The sequence below is a fragment of the Protopterus annectens genome, chromosome 8.part0, assembly GCF_019279795.1.
Source record: "Protopterus annectens isolate FY-2018-M chromosome 8.part0, PAN1.0, whole genome shotgun sequence".
NCBI lineage: Eukaryota > Metazoa > Chordata > Ceratodontiformes > Protopteridae > Protopterus > Protopterus annectens.
The window spans coordinates 85,012,795-85,031,216 of NC_056741.1; the positions used below are offsets into that span (position 1 = coordinate 85,012,795).

At 37.2% G+C, this 18,422-nt stretch overlaps 1 protein-coding gene across 1 annotated transcript in view; it reads left to right on the top strand.

The window, feature by feature from the left end:
• LOC122808147 overlaps nt 1-18,422 on the top strand; it is a 644,680-nt gene that overhangs the window by 103,035 nt on the left and 523,223 nt on the right. The gene's annotated exons all lie outside the window — the stretch shown is intronic.

Here is an 18,422-nt window from a genome sequence, read left to right on the forward strand (position 1 = left end):
CCACCAGGTTTAGCAATCAAGATATGTCCTTAACAAAGCCAAACTGGGTCGGGTTGGATCAAGAATTTGATGGTCACCTATATTCTTGTTGATAAGATCCATGATTATTCTCTTCAAGGCCTTGCAGATAAGGCTGGTTAGGCTTATGTGTCTATAGTTCCTGGGATCAGTTGAGGGGTCCCCTTTGTGCAAGGGGATTATGGTTGCTGTTTTCCACTCAGCTGGGAGAAAGCCCGTGACTAGACTGAGAATGAAGACTGCGCTCAGCGATTCCACTTACTCCTGTTTTAGACTATTTAATAAGCATGCTGGTATGTTATCTGGTCACATAGAGACTGTGTTTTTGGACTTGGAGAGTGTGGCTATGACATACTCTCTAGAGATAATAGAGAGAGGAATTGTGGCAGGTATGTTATGGAGTATGATTGGTGGGGACAAGGGGTGGGAGTTTTCACCAAAGCTGTCCCCTAGCAAGTTGGTGATATCCTCAAGTTCAGTATAAATGGTACCACCCACAACTAGTTCTGCACAAAGCTGGGCCTTCTCTTTTAGATGTCATATGTAGCTAAGGGATACTTTGTGATTTACCTTAGCTAGGATGCTAATTTAGTTTCATAATTAGCTTTAGAGGACTTTGCAAGATATCTAATATGCTTGTTAATGCTTTGGAGGGAGTTCTTCCTTTTTTTGGGACCGTTGCCTCTTGTTTTTTGATGGCAGTTTCTCATTCTTATTGTATAACCTATTTATGCTGGATGTCCACCAGGGTGGCTTATTTTTTCATGAGGATCTTGATCTGATCTGTTCCAGTACAGCTAAGTCTATACATTTATATAGGTATTTATGCAGTGCATGTGTGTACACCTCAGTATATGGGTCATTGCTGTCAGTGTTGGCAGGAGGTCTTAAACTATTGATGGTATCACTCAGTAGGCTATAGTTTGCTTTGGAGAATTTTTTTTCTCCTGAGGGTGGATCAGGTATTATCGTTACTTTGAAGGACACTGATTTATGACCAGACATTACCAAGAAGAGCCGCACACATGGGGTGATGCAGTGACTCCCCATATTGGTAAGCACTTTGTCAAGGTGTTACAGCTCCTTGTGGGGGTGCTGACTATCTGCTCCAGAGCATTTGTATTAGCAAAGTCCAGGAACCTTTGGGCAAGTGCATTTGGGCTCATATATATTACCTAGTCGATGGAAGGATAGTTTAAGTCACCCATGACCAGGGTATTTAGTTGTACTGAGAGTGACTCAAGTAGGTCCAAGTAGGCTGTGTGTTTTTGTGGTTCATGGCGGGGGACCTATAGCTAACAATGACATGGAGGGAGGTCGTTCCTACAGTTAATTGGACTTGGAGTAACTCTAGGGAGTCATATTGTTTAATCAGTCTAGAGGTCTATATATCTTTAATGAAGATAGATACTCCTTCTAACTTGTTTTTTTTTCATGTTCTTTGTGAGTCTGAATGTATGGAAGGCATTGTAGCCTTGCATGGCCGGTGTACTCTGTGAAGCCTTGAAACATGCCTCTGTGATTGTTCAGACATCAGCATCTTCCAGCATGATAAATGCTTCAAGTGAGTGCAGTTTCTGATTTAGACTCCTAGCATTAAGCAACATAACCCTGAGTTTGTTTCTGGAGGATACTTTTACATCAGGAATTTAGTTCTTATGACATTGCCTAAAAAAGGCACTAAGGGGAAGGCAAGTACCTTTACCAGCAACCTAAAGTTAAGAGGCAAGAGGTGAAGACCATCTTTGGCAAAGCAGCATGGTCTGTCGACCATTTCATCCCTGGCTGTCAAATATTGGACCCCCCTAGATTTGCATCAGAAGCTAAGTGAATTGTTGAAGTCAACCATTTTTTGTTTGTATTGTGGCATCATCCTGAGTGAGGGAAGAATGCTGCTTAGAGCTAGAAACATACCTGCCTGGGACATGATCCGTCTTCATATAGTCCAGTGAGGTACTTCTCAAGTCACTCACTCCAACATGGACTATGACAGAGTCATACCAGTATTTGTTGTTGAGAGACTTGAGTGCTTGTGTGATTTACAGGATCCTGGCACCAGATAGGCAGCTGGCTGTGACCTTCTTCTTGGACAGCCTAGTAAAGGGGACTTCTGTGTGTCTCACTATAGAGTCACCTATGACGATGACATTTGACTTAGATATGTTTTGCCATAGGGGCTTATTGTTGAGACAGTGATGCATGTGTTGTTATGTGTAGTGGGTGCTGTTGGGATCATATTGTATGCAGAAGGTTTGCGCTTGGGAGGTCTTTTTTCTTTTGATATATTTCTAGTGAGTACCTCCATGAATGTAGGTTTATGTGTTGTGTGCTTGATATGTGAGGGAAGTGGAGTGTGGGTACTAACAACCTGCTTGGTATTTGGTTTGTTGTTATATGAGGGAGAGAGAGCACTAAGTCCAAATTCATAGTATGGATACATCTCTCACATATTGTATTTGAATGTTTTAGGAGTACTAGGTTGGCTGTATACATGAGGCAGTTGCTATATTTCCTCAGGATGTCATGTCAATCAGGGTGGCTGGAGAAATGGTAGGAAACTGACCTTCCATTATGTCAGGTGTATTTTGTAACAAGTGGTGGAGGGTGGGCTGGATGGACTAGGTTCTGTTGCAGAACTAGTAAAATCAGCTAATCTATGGTAGGTTTTGGGCAGTGGCGGCTGGTGACTTCAAATCAAAGGGGGGCTGCAGGAGACGGTTGAATGGGTGGAGTCAAAGGAAAGGGGTGCGGCCAACTAGAAGGGGGAGGAGCTATGCTCAAAACCACAAAAACTAACTTTAATTAAATACGCTGCCCTGGGTGTCAAACCATCATTATGAGAGTCCAATCAAGATAAAAATAAATGTAGAAGAATAAAAATATTTCAATCCATTGGCTGCATGACAGCTTACTTAATATCTAGATGGAAACAAAAGGTTGTGAGGCATGAAAAAATAAATTACTTTTTAAATACATTACTGGAATGCCAGTCAAAATCAAGTATAAGAAAAACAAGCAGCACTCAACTCAAACCACTTCTCCTTGCACTGCAGTTCTAATTATAATTTATATTCAGCTTTATTAAAGTACCAAGTAACATGCTGAAAGTAGAAATCTCTGTGATGCCCCCACTTGTAAAAATGTTTCTTATCCAAAAAAGACCTGCTGCCCGACAATTGTCTTCTTGTTTCATGGGGAAAACATGATCAAAGTAAAAAACGAAAAGCAAACAAGAAACAAGCTCAAGATACATTGCTTAAAGGATTACTGTACAGGTTATGGACCACACATGATTGGCATTCTGTTTAGTTTACGGGTAAAGCCTGTAGAGATGACTGGAAGTCTCCAAGTGTGAGCTTTTTAAAAGAATGTAATCCTGTCATCCAATACCCAAGGCTTACACATTATCTAGTTAGGTATTCTCTGCATGGCAACAACAGAAAGGTTTTCAATGTTGGCAGTTCTTTAACAGTATGCTTATTAAAGCTTTCTTGCATCTTATGATCTCAGACAAGCTTACCTTATGGTCATTAAAGCATTACTACCTAAACCCAGAGCAACAGGCACTTTGAGTAATAAGCATAAATCAACAGTACAAAGATATGACAGAAACCAGACCATTCTGCAAAATCAAGGACAGATGAAAAGCCACTGTAGTACTTGTGTCTACCTTGGATGGGGGGATACCCTGCATATTTACACTGAATAACTGCTCCTTGCCTTGCTTGGACACATCCAGAGTCACTACATGGGGGAGTGGGGTGCAACAAGTGTCACAATTTGAAATGTCTCTGGCTGCCTGTGATGGCCCTGACACATTTGTCATACCTCTCAACCTCAGAGCAAGAAATCTGGACAAAGCCATACACAGAAGTGGGACAAAGGCCCAAAAATAAGGACAATTTTTAAATATTGCTCTAATAAACTTAGAAAGATAATAGAATAGGTCTTGCATTAGTATGAATTTTCTGAAGGGTATAAAATCTGAAACTCAAATGTCTGTCATTATTTTCTAACTTCAGTCTTTAATGATTTGTCACTAATTTGCCAAAAACACAATTTTATGAAAAATGGACCAAAAATGTGATGCAGAAATATAAAATAGCCACACAATACAGCTGGGAACCTGTCAAAGAAGAGACTTTAATATTAGTACTGCTAACTTGAGCAGCTGACAAAATAAAATCTATATGCATTTCAAGTAATCTATAACTTTGATTATTACAGTTATTTCTTAATTGTAAACCCTCCATGTTTTCTTCCAAAATTGCTATTTTAGGAGGGATTATTAGGGGGAAGAGCAACATTTTGAGCCAAAATCGGGGACAGTTGAAAGGTTGGCTATGCCTAATTCTATAAAGCAATTTATTTGCATGTACCTCTCAACCTGTTAATACAGTAAATCTGAACAAGGCCAGATATATTGGGGGAACATATAAACAGTACTAAAACTTGCTCTTGTATAAATTGAGACAGTTGATAGAATAACAGGTCTTACTTTAGCATGCATTTTTAGGTCTTATTTTAGCATGCATTTTTCTGAAGGTTATGAAGTCTGAAGCTCAGTGTATCATTATTTAGTGACTTAATTCCTAAATGATTTGCCAGAAAACTACAAATTTTATGAAGAACAAACCAAAAATAAGAAGCAAAAATCTATTCATTCTTTGAAAATCTGGACCGTTGGGGGAGGTATAGTTCAGCTGGGCCTGTCTGAGTTTGCTGCCCTTCCCCCCTCACAAAATCATGGTTGAATGGAGCCTCTGCAGCCATTCCAATGATCCATTACTTGGCTATTTCACTCCATTTACCATAAACACTAATGTGCATACTGCTTTACTTCTATGATGAGTTGGACTTCATTTGAAAGTTTTATTTTGTATTTTACAGCACAAACACTAAGACATCTGCTAAACAAAGCAATGCAGTCTCACAATGAAAACAGACTTAGCATTAAAACTTCTCTGCCCTTGAAACTCACATTCATTGAAACAGCATTGAAACCCACATTCAAAGAAAATACATTTTGCCAGTGGCAGATAAAGATTAATTTTGGGCTGTTTTCAAATCATAGGCCCCTTGCATATGAAGCATACATGTGCTCTTTGATACACCTTCCTCGTTGTACTAAATTATATTCCTTGTACAATACAGTACAGTTGTTAGAGGGCATTTTAAATTTGTTTTGATCATTTTTCCAGTAAACAATGAAACAAAACGCATGCACCCATAATGACAAAACTGCCCAGTTCAGAACATTTCCATCATAAAAGTCTACTCAGACTTCCACAGCCCACCATTATTAGTAAATATGCACAATTCTACAGTCCACCATTATCAGTAAATATGCACAATTCTACAGTCCATTATCAGTAAATATGCACAATTCTACAGTCCATTACCAGCAAACATGCACAATCTCTGAAGAAGTAAAGGTCATCTAAATAATTCCACATTAAAGAAATCTGTAACTAATGAAGAGGTTGCTGCTAGCAAACACCTTTATATTTCATGGTTTCAGGAATAAATTGCCTATATTACATTAAAGAAAAATGATAAGCTAGTAATATTGCAAGAGGAAATGGATGGCAAACTGATAACAGACTCATAGTATCTTCACCAAGGAGAACATTCTCAGTATGGCAGCATCCACCCCTTGTGGGAGTAGAACCCACAGCCTTCTGCATCAAAAGCAAGTACAAAACCTGTTGTGCTATTAACAAGGCAAGCCAACTTCACTTAAGCAACACTAAACTTCTGTTCCCCTGCAGCTCTCGGCTCCTTGTAAAATCTACTCAATACTCAACTGCATCTCAACTTCGCAGCACAAGAAAACTGGAAAAAGCCAAAATGTATTGGGGGGGGGGGTCAAAAGCCCAAAAACCAGGGACACATTAAACATTGCTTGTATAATCTTGGAAAGTTGTTAGAATAAAATGCTGTGTTACCACCATACATTTTACTGCCAAGGTCCCTGTGCAAAACAGTCAGAGCAACATACCACTAAGCCAAATCAGCTGCTTTGTGAAAGAGAAATACTGCGTTACCACCATACATTTTACTGCCAAGGTCCCTGTGCAAAACAGTCAGAGCAACATACCACTATGCCATATCAGCTGCTTTGTGAAAGAGAAATGCTGCGTTACCACCATACATTTTACTGCCAAGGTCCCTGTGCAAAACAGTCAGAGCAACATACCACTACACCAAATCAGCTGCTTTGTGAAAGAGAAATGCTGCGTTACCACCATACATTTTACTGCCAAGGTCCCTGTGTAAAACAGTCAGAGGAACATACCACTATGCCAGATCAGCTGCTTTGTAAAAGAGAGGAAGACTGAAACTTAAATGGCTATCATTTAGTGAATTCAGTTCTTACCATAGCTGTCAACCTCTTAGTACAAAACACCTGGACAAACCCAGTAATGAGGGAATACAGCCCCCAAACATATTCAGTGAATTCAGTTCTTGCCATAGTTGTCAACCTTAGCACAAAAACCTGGACGAAGCCAATAATGTGGGAATACAGCCCCAAAAATAGGGACAAATTTCAAATATTCATCTTATAAACTTAGAAAATTGCCAGAATAAAAGGTTGTGTTACTATTTTCTGAAGAACATGAAGTCTGAAATTCAAATGCCTGTCAATTTTACTTCTGACAGAACAAAAACAATTTTCAGCAGAGGCCCAGGGAGAAATACTTCAGACAAGTCTTTGTAAAATGACAGGGCACCAGAACAAATCCACACAAACACAGGGAGTAGATGCAGACTCCACACAGAAGGCATCCCAGCAAAGAATCAAACCAGAAAAACCTATAGCTGTGAGGCAACAATACTATCACTGCACCATCAAATATGTAAGGAATTAAACATTCAGGAACCTGAAGTCTGAAATTCAAATGCCTGTCAATTTTATTTAACATTTGTTAATCAGGACAGTCTGACTTGGAACAAAAAAACAATTTTCAGCAGAGGCCCAGGAAGAAATAATTAAGACATGTCTTTGTAACATGGGAGGACACAAAAGCAAACCTACACAAACACAGGAAGAAGATACAGACCCCACAAAGAAGGCACCCCAGCCAAGAATCAAACCTAAGAACCTGCAGCTGTGAGGCAGCAGACCACACCTTGGTTTTATAGCACATAATCACATTGTGTTGCAGCTGGAAAAGTGAATCATTCATGAGCTACAAAACAAATTACAATACTTACTTAATTCTGCACCTTCACTCTGTTCTTTTTTTCTTTTCTTTCTTCTTCTTTCTTCTTGTTCTTCTGTTCTTCCTTCTCTAGCACAGGATGCAGCACAGCTGACAAAAATCCACCCAAATAAAAAAGCAAAATCCAATTCCAAATCCAATGCCAAAACAAATAAAAATTATTAACAAAAAGTAAAAGATCACGAAACAACAATCCACAAGGGAAGCCAACAACTGACTGATTGATTCTCGCTCTTTTCCCAGCACATAAAGCCCGGGAAGAGAGCAACAACCAATCAGCAGCATTTAGCCCAGCAAGCACGTCATGCAAGCCTTCCAATTCTATGCGGTTTGGAACCGCATAGACTTCTGGGCATCACAATGATGCCTTCATTACTCCTCCAGGCTGCAATCAAAACAACCGAAAAAAAAGCTGTTTAAAACCACCGCAGCCCAAGGCGGTTAAAGTGCGCACTGTGCGTGTGCATACTTCCAAGTCGCGGACTTGGAAGTTTGTTTAAACAAAAAAAAGGGTTTTTTTTTTACACACTTAATTAAAGACAAGTTTATTCTTTTCAGCTGAGGGGGCTGCAGTTCGGCAGTCCAATGCCACAAGCCGCCCCTGGTTTAGGGGTTGAAACCTGCACCAGTGCCTCAGAAAGCACAGCTGGGTTGATCGCTGGGCAGCAGTGCATGACTGCACTGTGTGTCAAGAAGTAGGGAAGCTTAGGATGGTTCCTTAGCAATCATCTAGGGAAAAATTGACTTTTTAAGTGTTTGCATCAATACATGGCAGTGCTAACCCCCATTGTATGGTGCACAGCTATGAAAAGTGATGTGTTTAAATATCAGCTAAGTAAAGCAGTTTTCAAACAATCCAACCAATAGGAAAGCCTGAGACTGAGCCTTGTTCCAACTATCCCCAACTCAGATGGGTCCTTGACTACACTCTTTTGCCACAATGGTGCAGGAGGGCCCACTTAATCAAGAGGGACAATCCTAGGTAATATGTAGCCCTAGACAAAGGATGTCACTGGGCCACCTGTTGCATGTTGGTTCCCATGAACCCTACTGCCTATCCTCTACTTTTCTCATACCATGGTTACATGTCAACCAGACTTCTTATTTCTTGATTTTTCATATATTAGCTTATATTGCTATATTTTCCTTCATCATTCTAACATACCCTAATGGCCAAGACTGCACCATAGCATGTGTGAAGGTAGGAAGTGAATTAAGCCAGTGATATGTGAGCTTAATGACCCACAGAAACCATACGTTCTGAGTGCAGCTTAAAACATTTTCCAACCTTTCTATACAAAACCCATAAGTATGGAAATAAATTCAATAATATTTTTTTCATTCAATAAAACAGTAATACATTGTGTCAAAAGATTAATGCTCAAAACTGACAAATTAGTGGTGTCCCATAAATGGAGAAGATAAACACTTGTTATGATACCCAAATACTATTTGGGAATAGTGCCTGCTTCACTCCCCCTCCAAAAAGATAGCTGCCTTCTGTATAACCATCTAGTGTTAGATTGATATGAAAATAAAAGTACAAATGGCCACAGGTATACATTATAGAATTGAGGGCCTCAGGTTGGAAATCAAATCACACAGAGACAGGGAGTATAGTGAAACTCGGCACAGAATGAATCCTAGCCAAAAGCTCAACCAGAGATCAAAGCACTACAAGATCACAACACTACTTCTACTTCCTACATAATTGTGCCATTGATTGCTATGAAATACATCCTGCTCAGACTGCCACATATGGCCACTTATTGCATACAGTGCTGATGGAAAGTGAAAGAAATTATGTCCAACATGCTACTTTTTATAGACTCTGAAACCTAACCCCAAATGCACAGTCATATAATCCATAGGCAGCCCAAATATGAATCAATTGCAACCACTTTATTGACTCTCCACATCTCAGATGTCTCACTGCAAATAGCCACAGTAAATTATTCCAGATGGGGTTACACAAATGCACACAATTTCTTCAAAATAATGTTTTTTTTTTAATTTAAGCAGATGGCAACCATTACAGTCACTTGTACACACCAATAGCCTTGCACTCAGCAAATAAATTTAACATTTGTTGACAGTCAACCCTTCAGATGTCTGACAGCTAAATAAGTATATAGGGATCACAGTAATATATTTCAGCTTTGTTTCACAAGGACTATAACCAGAGGAAAGTATTCCAGTTTGCTTCACGCACATACATATTAGTTATGCAAATTTAGAATCGTCATTGTTTAACATGAGCAAATGACAGCAGAGTGAGTAACTTTTATCCACATAGAGTTCCAGTACTCTTCCATTATAGTTGAATTGTTGACTGCATAGCAATTTGTTTCATAAAGCAGCAGCTACAGTAAAATAGTCTAGTTTATTTCACAATCATGCACAATATTATATAAACTCTGAATAATGACTGTTTCATTCGAACACGACAGCAAAATGAGCCACTCTCTTCCATGGAGAGGCCACACCCAGCAATTATAGCCACTTTGTTGACTACATACACCTCAGATGTCTGATTGTAATAAAAATTGCCTCATTAATGCATTTTAACTTTTTCAAACAGTAGCCCCAGTAAAGCATTGCTTCATGTAAGTACTAATTAACCCTGTGTATCCAGAATAATTACTATTTTACTTTAACAAGCAATAGACCAATCACTTCATCCACATACAGCTCCATTTACCAAAAATAAAAAAAATGTTGACTGTACAAATTTCAACCATCTGATGGTGATAAAAAACTTTAGCAATACAGTTCAGCTTTTCTTAACAGAAACAGTAGACACAGTAAATAATTTCAAAATGTTTCCAGCAAATGTATTTATTTATTTATTTAGTTATTTTACATTTGTTTACCAGGGATGTCCAACTAGGCCAGTGGTCCTTTTTCAGTGGATGCCCAGGGAGAAAGACTGTATTACAAAAACACATTACAAACAATACAAGAAATTGATAACAATCAAGAATATATAACATTCGTAAATATAAGTAGTAAATAGTTTATCCATAAACAACAAAAAATAAGAGAGTAATATAAAGTGGAAAAAAGAAAGCTAACAAATAAAGTAGCTTGTGCTATCATAGAGAAATGACTGAGCAGTAGATCAATGTCATTGTATTGGTGGTAAATATTTATGAGATACATGTATCGTATATGAACAAGAATGAAGCTGATTGTTCCTATGAAAGTGATACTTGTTTTAAACATTGATAGTTAAGGCAGTATTGAGGTGAAGTACAAGAAGTAGGGAATATGATGAAACTGCAGGAAGCTTGAGATAGGTAAATAAAAATAAGAACAGTAGTGAGATTGAAATAGAGAGAAATTAGATAATTAAATGCAGTTTAATCCTATAAAACAGGAATAATGGGTATTTAAACTGAACAACAGCAGGGTCAGTCAGTTTCGTCCACATGTAGCACACATGCCTAACAACTGAAGCTGCATTTGTTTATCATGTACACCATAAGCAACTGATTGTAATAAAATAAAAATAATAACTGGCCACCATAATTTATTTTTATCTTACCCCCCCCACACACACACACACACGTGCGCACACACACAAACATGTGTTCACCAATTACAACAAACTGTCTTGCTGTATACACTTCAGATATCTGGTCACAATTAAATGAATTAATAAATGTATAAATAATTACCACAGAGGTATCTATAGTCTAAGTTTATCTGAATACAGTGTTCAACCCATTCCATCTCCCACACATACTTCTATATCTCTTGCATCAATAATCAGGGACAAAGCTAGACTAGTTCTTAAGTTCCACTGTACTGGTGGTTCCATTCCAAAATGTACAGGGCCTGTTGGTTTTGATATTACCGTAGGACAACAAGAGTGATACAAGTAAAATTATCTTCTTTCTTTGTACAGCCATGCAATATTCATCTGCTGAGTTCTAGTCCATTACACTTTAGTAACACCTTACAGTGCGGTGAGCAATGCACTATGCTTACAATAATTCTGTATTTTGAATGAAATTTACATTATATATTTAGGTATTTAATAAAGTATGCATTCCTGTAAATATTGTTTCACAGTTTACTTATTCAGTGTCACACTTTCCCTGTGTATCCTACATGCAATGTTTGTCAAGTACCTTAATGGCAAAATTGTTTTCATTGTGTTCTTTAGCGCATTTCTTACTTGATCTTATCTTTGCCATTGTAGCTAGAGTTGTCAATGAAAATGTCCCCAGGCAAGTTCCCTTACCTGGTTTACAAAATATAAATCCATCCATCTAGCCATCCATCCATCCATCTACAACCCGTTTTTCTCATTTTCACACATATGGTCATCACATGACAATCATCTAATAAATATAATGGAGAGATAGACATGTAATTAGACTCAGATATTACCCTTGTATATGCACACAGGTCAAGTTGCTAGTATAACAAGTTGTGCATTTGCATGCTTTTTAAAAAGGCTATGCAATCTGTAGCATTAATTTCTGACAGAAAACTACAAATTATTTCAGAATCAGACCACAGTATGAGGCAAAGACATCCATAAAATTAGGCAATAGTTGAGTGCTTGTAAGCACTCCTACAGACACACACACACACACACACACACACACACACACACACACACACACACACACACACACACACACACACACACACACACACACACACTTGCACATTAAAAAAAATGATTACCTTCCTATTTACTGTCTGGCAGTGACATATATACTAGTGTACTACTATTAAAAAATAAAACGGAAAAAAAAATAAAAACACCTGTCCCCATACTTGCCACTTTTATCATTGCAACCATCCATTAACGTCTTCTTTTGCTAACAGAAAAAGGTTGTGTCAGTCACTTGAGGTAGCCTGAGGCAGCAGGAATGTTTCCTAATACATCAGCCCAGTCAAATAATTTTAAAACATTTCTGCTGGCAGGAAGACCTGTAGAATTGCCTTATTCTCTATTTGAGTTATTTTTAATGCCAATCTGTTTTAAAAATAGTTCATTGAGCAAATTAAGTTAACTTATTTTCTTTCTGTCACTCTCTCACTCTTTTTTTTTGTAAGAGAACTCAGAACTCCTCAGAACTCTATGCATATTCAGTAACATACTTGGAATAATGTGATACAGAAACAGGAAAGTCAAGTATTATTGTTTATGTTGAACATATATAAAATAAAATATAAATAAAATATAATGTCTTTTTTACATTGGGTGGGTTGGAGCCTGGAGGCCAGTGTGATGAGTACCTCCTATGAATAGCTACTACTAGACTATCACTTTTAACACTTTTAGTTTTGCAGACTATTTTGATCTCACCTGGGTATACAATTTTGGCCTTGATATACTTGAATTAAAAACAAGAAAAAATATATATCCTGCCACACAGCCTCACTGCCCCACTTAAAAATGAATACTCTAAACTGTTCTCAGGACCATTTTTTTAAATTTATTTTAACTTTGTCAGCTGGTTAGATCCAAAGTCTCTATTCAATTATAACCCAATCATCTATCAATAAAAAGCAAATATAACATAAAATAGGGTAGAAAGAATAACAAAAATATGCTTGGTTTTAGTAGAAATATACATTTCACAGTATTAAGCATACTGGTTTCACATAGTCAAAAGCATTCAAAATCCAGACCTATACAAGTTGATATGTGAATCCCTCATGTAATTTGTTTTAACATTAAGATGTTAGTTTGTACCTTCAGTAGTACATTTTTTTTCCAAAATGTTTTTATTCTTTTTATGACACAATGACTTAACAATATAGCAACAAGAAAAAAACAAACTATATACAATGTCCATAAGAACTAAAAAAAGCAATATACATAGGAGAACACTTAATATTTCTCTAACAGATTATAAAACGGCAAAACCTCTTGTGTAGTTCCCCAGAGTCAAGTCGAATTCATGCTTCCAAAATGCAAAACTTTGAATCCAGATCATCTGAACACCTGAGTGCATTGACTAAATCACAAAAAATAAAAAGACTGTTAAGCACTTTTGACCCTCAACGACAAAGGGGACTTCATCAGTACAGCCATTACACTTCAGAACCTTCTTTTTATACTGAATCAATTAACTGCTTGTTACACCCATAACAACATTTAAAGTGACCAGTGCTTTTTACAAGAAACATCACACAAATTTAAATGCATACAGTAAAAAATCGCTTAAAAAGTATGTTACTAAAACCCTATAAAACCTATTAAAAGAAGCATATGCTGTTAAAATGTAAAAATAAAATGTTAACACACTGTTGAAATGTATAATATATTAATAAAATATATTATCAAATATACTTATATTATAAAACAGCCACAATAGGTGGGATGCACTAGGAAAACAAAATTACATATGTTTACATGAGGTGGTGTTGTAATAATTTATAATTTTAGTGCCCTCTTTTTAAGTACTGGTAATAAGGAGATATTATCATTGATGCCAGGTGCCTTAACGGCATTCAATCTAATTTGCCGTTGTAATTCAGTTAATTCTATGTTTCATTCTCACCAACCACCTCTAGGGTGCTTGGGGACCACCTCTAAAATACCAAATTTTGGATGTGGGCATTGCAATGTTGGTAAGACAGAGACTTTTTAAAAAAGAATATATGAACATGAATATGCTATACAGAGATCCAACAATAGTAATGCCCTATTTAGACATGATACTGAATGCCCACATTTTAAATTTAAATTTGGTATTTTAGAGGGTTTATTTCTTCTTTCTTATACATTATTGCTAGTCTATCTGAGGTGAAAAAACATCTATGTAAAAATTTCCACATGTATACATGCCAGAACAGGGAAGATGTGGATTCCTTCACCAACTGTAAACAAAGTTTTTATCATTTTCTGAGAGTACTTGTCTATTAACTTCACTTGAATAATTCCAAAAAGAAACATCTGTTTTGCTATAATCATTTCTGAGAATTTTATAAATAACATATATGTATGACGTATTCTTGATTGTTCAGATAAAATCCAAGATTTTTAAGTTACTCTTGTTGTATGCCTCTAATGAGGGTGCAAGCTTAGTATGTATAAAATCCTTACAAGTTTGGATGTCCAGCCCATTGCAATTTTGCAAACTATATCTGTTAATCAAATTGTCTGCATAACTTACTTTATTAGCTGAGAGAAATTGATTCCAATATAATAGGTCACCCTTCTTGAATTCTAACATTTTCTGAGTATCAAAATATATCAAACATTCATTTGTGTAAGCAATAGGACACATAATTATTAATAAATTCTTAATTAATTGATTAGAAAACATGAGCTTTATAAACAAAAGCAATATTTAGTTTATAAGTGGTGTGAGAACAAGTTTAGACCTTTCACTTTGAATGTATATTTTTAAAATCCATATAAAGATGTTTGTATGTATTTGAGTATATGGTTCAAGCAATATCCTATTATTATTAAGAAGTAAGGCTTCATGTATTGATTTCCAATATGATTTATAAGAAGTATTATTCCAAAGCAACACTATGTTAATAAATGTGGATTTTAAATAAAAATTGATATTTGGAAACCCTATACCTCTTTCGTCTCAGCTTGTGGTGTGTCAGAGAAGAGAAATTCTTGTTTTTTTTTTTGGGATACCATAGGAAGTTGAGTAATAAGTTATTCATTTTCTGTTTAATTTTGAAAGGTGAGGGAATTATTAGATATCGGCCAATTAATAAGATTTTAGGTAACAGTATAATTTTGATTAAATTTAGTCTGTCTTCAAAGTGAAAAAGAATCTGTTCCACCTGACAATTAGACTAGTAATTGAGTTTAGAAGTTGTTGGTAATTAGATGTGAGTGATTTTTTATAATTAGATTCAATAATGCTACCTATATATTTAATATGCGTGCCCTCACAGTTTATGTCTCTTTTTGATCTAAGTTTCATAGTAACATTTTTATTCACTAGAAGTGCCTGTGTTTTGTTGTGATTGAAGTTTTGACCAAAGATGTCTGCAAAGAAGTTTAGATTATGCGATAGGTGATCTACTGAATTTTCACTATCATTAGAAATTATTAGTAGGTCATCAGCAAACAGTTGTATCTTAGGGGATAACTTGTCTGACACTTTATATTCTATAACGCTGTCATTATTTCTAACATAATTTGCAAGAGGCTCAATATCCAGGACAAAGAGTAATGGGGAAAGGAGGCATCCCTGTTTAGTACCTCTTAATATTTTGAATGGGCTAGGTAGATAAGATCAAATCTTTACATAGGCTAATGACTTTTCATATTGCTTTTTAATTAATCCTATAAAGTTTGGGGAGAAATTGTATTTTTGCAGAGCTTTAAACAGATATGGAAACTTCAGGAGTCAAAAGCTTTATCGATATCAAGGCTTAAAATAGAAAGCTCATTTTTTTCTTGCTTGCTCAGTCTATTAAGGACAGTAATCTAATTAAACTGTCTTGTGTCTTTCTGTTTTGATAAACCCGGTTTGGTCTTCATGAATTAATATTGAAAGAATATTATTTAATCTGTCTGCTAAGATAGACATGAATGTCTTGTAATCAATGTTAAGCAAAGAAGTTGGTCTGTATGATGTGCAAAGTTTGGGCTCTTTATTTGGTTTTATGATGGGAGAGATGATAACATATTTCCACGAGGGAGGGATGTTTGCTGTAGTTTTAACTTCTTGGAATGCATTCAGTAAGATTTTCAAGATGTTATCAGGTAAGAGTTTTAAAACTCCAGAATTAGACCATCTGGCCCTGGTGCCTTTTTTGTATTAAGATTTTTTAATGTGTTCCTTTAGTTCTTTAAAAAAGGGTTTGTCTATGTTATTAATATTGTGTTTGGATAGCTTCTTTTGAATATTATTAGCAAGAAAGCCATCTATACTTTTATCACTTGCAGATGAGTTATTATTATTAATATTCTTGTAATTTTTTAAAAACATAAGATATTTTTAGATCTGTAACTTTGATAGTCTGATTAACTACAGCAGAGATGGTAAGGGAGAACGCTAGAAAGGTGCTTGGTGTGACATCTGGACAGAGGAAGGAGGACAAGGAGACCTGGTGGTGGAATGAAGAAGTACAGGAGAGTATACAGAGGAAGAGGCTGGTGAAGAAGAAGTGGGATTGTCAGAGAGATGAAGAAAGTAGACTGGAGTATAAGGAGATGAGGAGCATGTCCAAGAGAGAGGTGGTGAAGGCTAATGATAAGACATATGGAGAGTTGTATGACAGGTTGGACACTAAAGAGGGAGAAAAGGACCAGTACTGATTGGCTAGACAGAGGGACTGAGCTGGGAAAGATGTGCAACAGGTAAGGGTAGTAAAGAATAGTGAGGGAAACGTACTCACAAGTGAGGAGAGTGTGTTGAGTAGATTGAAAGAGTACTTTGAGGGGTTGGTGAATGAAGATAATGAGAGAGAGAGAAGGTTGGATGATGTGGGGATAGTGAATCAGGAAGTGAAACAGATTAGCAAGGAGGAAGTACTGACAGTTATGAAGAAGATAAAAAAAATGGAAAGGCTGTTGGTCCAGATGACATACCAGTGGGAGCATGGAGGTGCTTAGGAGAAATGGCAGTGGAGTTTTTAACCAGCTTGTTTAATGAAATCTTGGAAAGTCAGAGGATCCCTGAGGAGTGGAGAAAAAGTGTTTTGGTACCTTTTTTTAAGAATAAGGGTGATGTGCAGAGCTGTAGTAACTACAGAGGGATTAAACTGATCTGTCACAGCATGAAGTTATGGGAAAGAGTGGTGGAAGCTAGGTTAAGAAGGGACGTGATGATTAGTGATCAGCAGTATGGTTTCATGTAGGAAAGAGTATTACAGATGTGGTTTGCTCTGAGAGTGTTGATGGAGAAATATAGAGAACGTCAGAAGCAGCTGCATTGTGTCTTTGTGGACTTGGAGAAAGCATATGATATGGTGCCTAGAGAGGAGTTGCAGTATTGTATGAGGAAGTCAGGAGTGAAAGAGAAGTATGTAAGAGTGGTACAGGATATGTACAAGGGTAGTGTGACAGTGGTGAAGTCTGCAGTGGGAGTGACATGTGTTTAAGTTGGAGGTGGGATTACATCAAGGATCAGCTCTGAGCCCTTTCTTATTTGCAATGGTGATGGACAGGTTAACAGACGAGATCAGACAGAAGGCCCCATGGACTATGATGTTTGCAGATGACATTGTGATCTGAAGTGAAAGTTGGAACCAGGTTGAGGAGGCCCTGGAGAGGTGGAGATATGCTGTAGAGAGGGGAGGAATGAAGGTCAGCAGGACTAAGACAGAATATGTGTGTGTGAATGAGAGGGAGGATAGAGGAATGGTGAGGATGCAGGGAGTAGAGTTGGCGAAGGTGGATGAGTTTAAGTACTTGGGATCAACAGTTCAGAGTAATGGTTAGTGTGGAAGAGAGGTGAAGAAGAGAGTACAGGCAGGGTGGAATGGGTGGAGTAAAGTGTCAGGAGTGATTTGTGACAGATGGGTACCAGTAAGAGTGAAAGGGAAGGTCTACAAGAGGGTAGTGAGACCAGCTATGTTGTATGGGTTGGAGACGGTGGCATTGACAAAAAGGCAGGAGTCAGAGCTGGAAGTGGCAGGGTTAAAGATGTTAAGATTTGCACTGGGTATGACAAGGATGAACAGGATTAGGAATAAGTATATTAGAGGGTCAGCTCAGGTTGGACGGCTTGGAGAAAAAGTCAGAGAGGCGAAATTGCATTGGTTTGGACATGTGTTGAGGAGGGATGCTGGGTATATTGGGAAAAGGATGCTAAAGTTGGAGCTGCCAGGTAACAGGAAAAGAGGAAGGCCTAAGATAAGGTTTATGGATGTGGTGAGAGAGGACATTCAGGTGGTTGGTGTGACAGACCAATATGCAGAGGACAGGAAGAAATGGAAACAGATGATCCACTGTGGTGACCCCTAATGGGATCAGCCAAAAGAGAAGATTATTTATAGTGTATATTATTTCTTTTATATGACTTTTTCATTTAAATATTTAGATCTAATTGCAGTCCTGTGCATACTCTTGGGATTAATTGAGTAGGAGTGTAATCTGATTTTTTCCAGATTTATTGATATTTTATGCCGCATGATATCCTTGTTCAGTTTACATATGTCAGTTAATGCAGATTTGTGATTTGATGTAAGTTTCAGTTTTAGTTCACCAATTTATTTTTGTATGTCTAC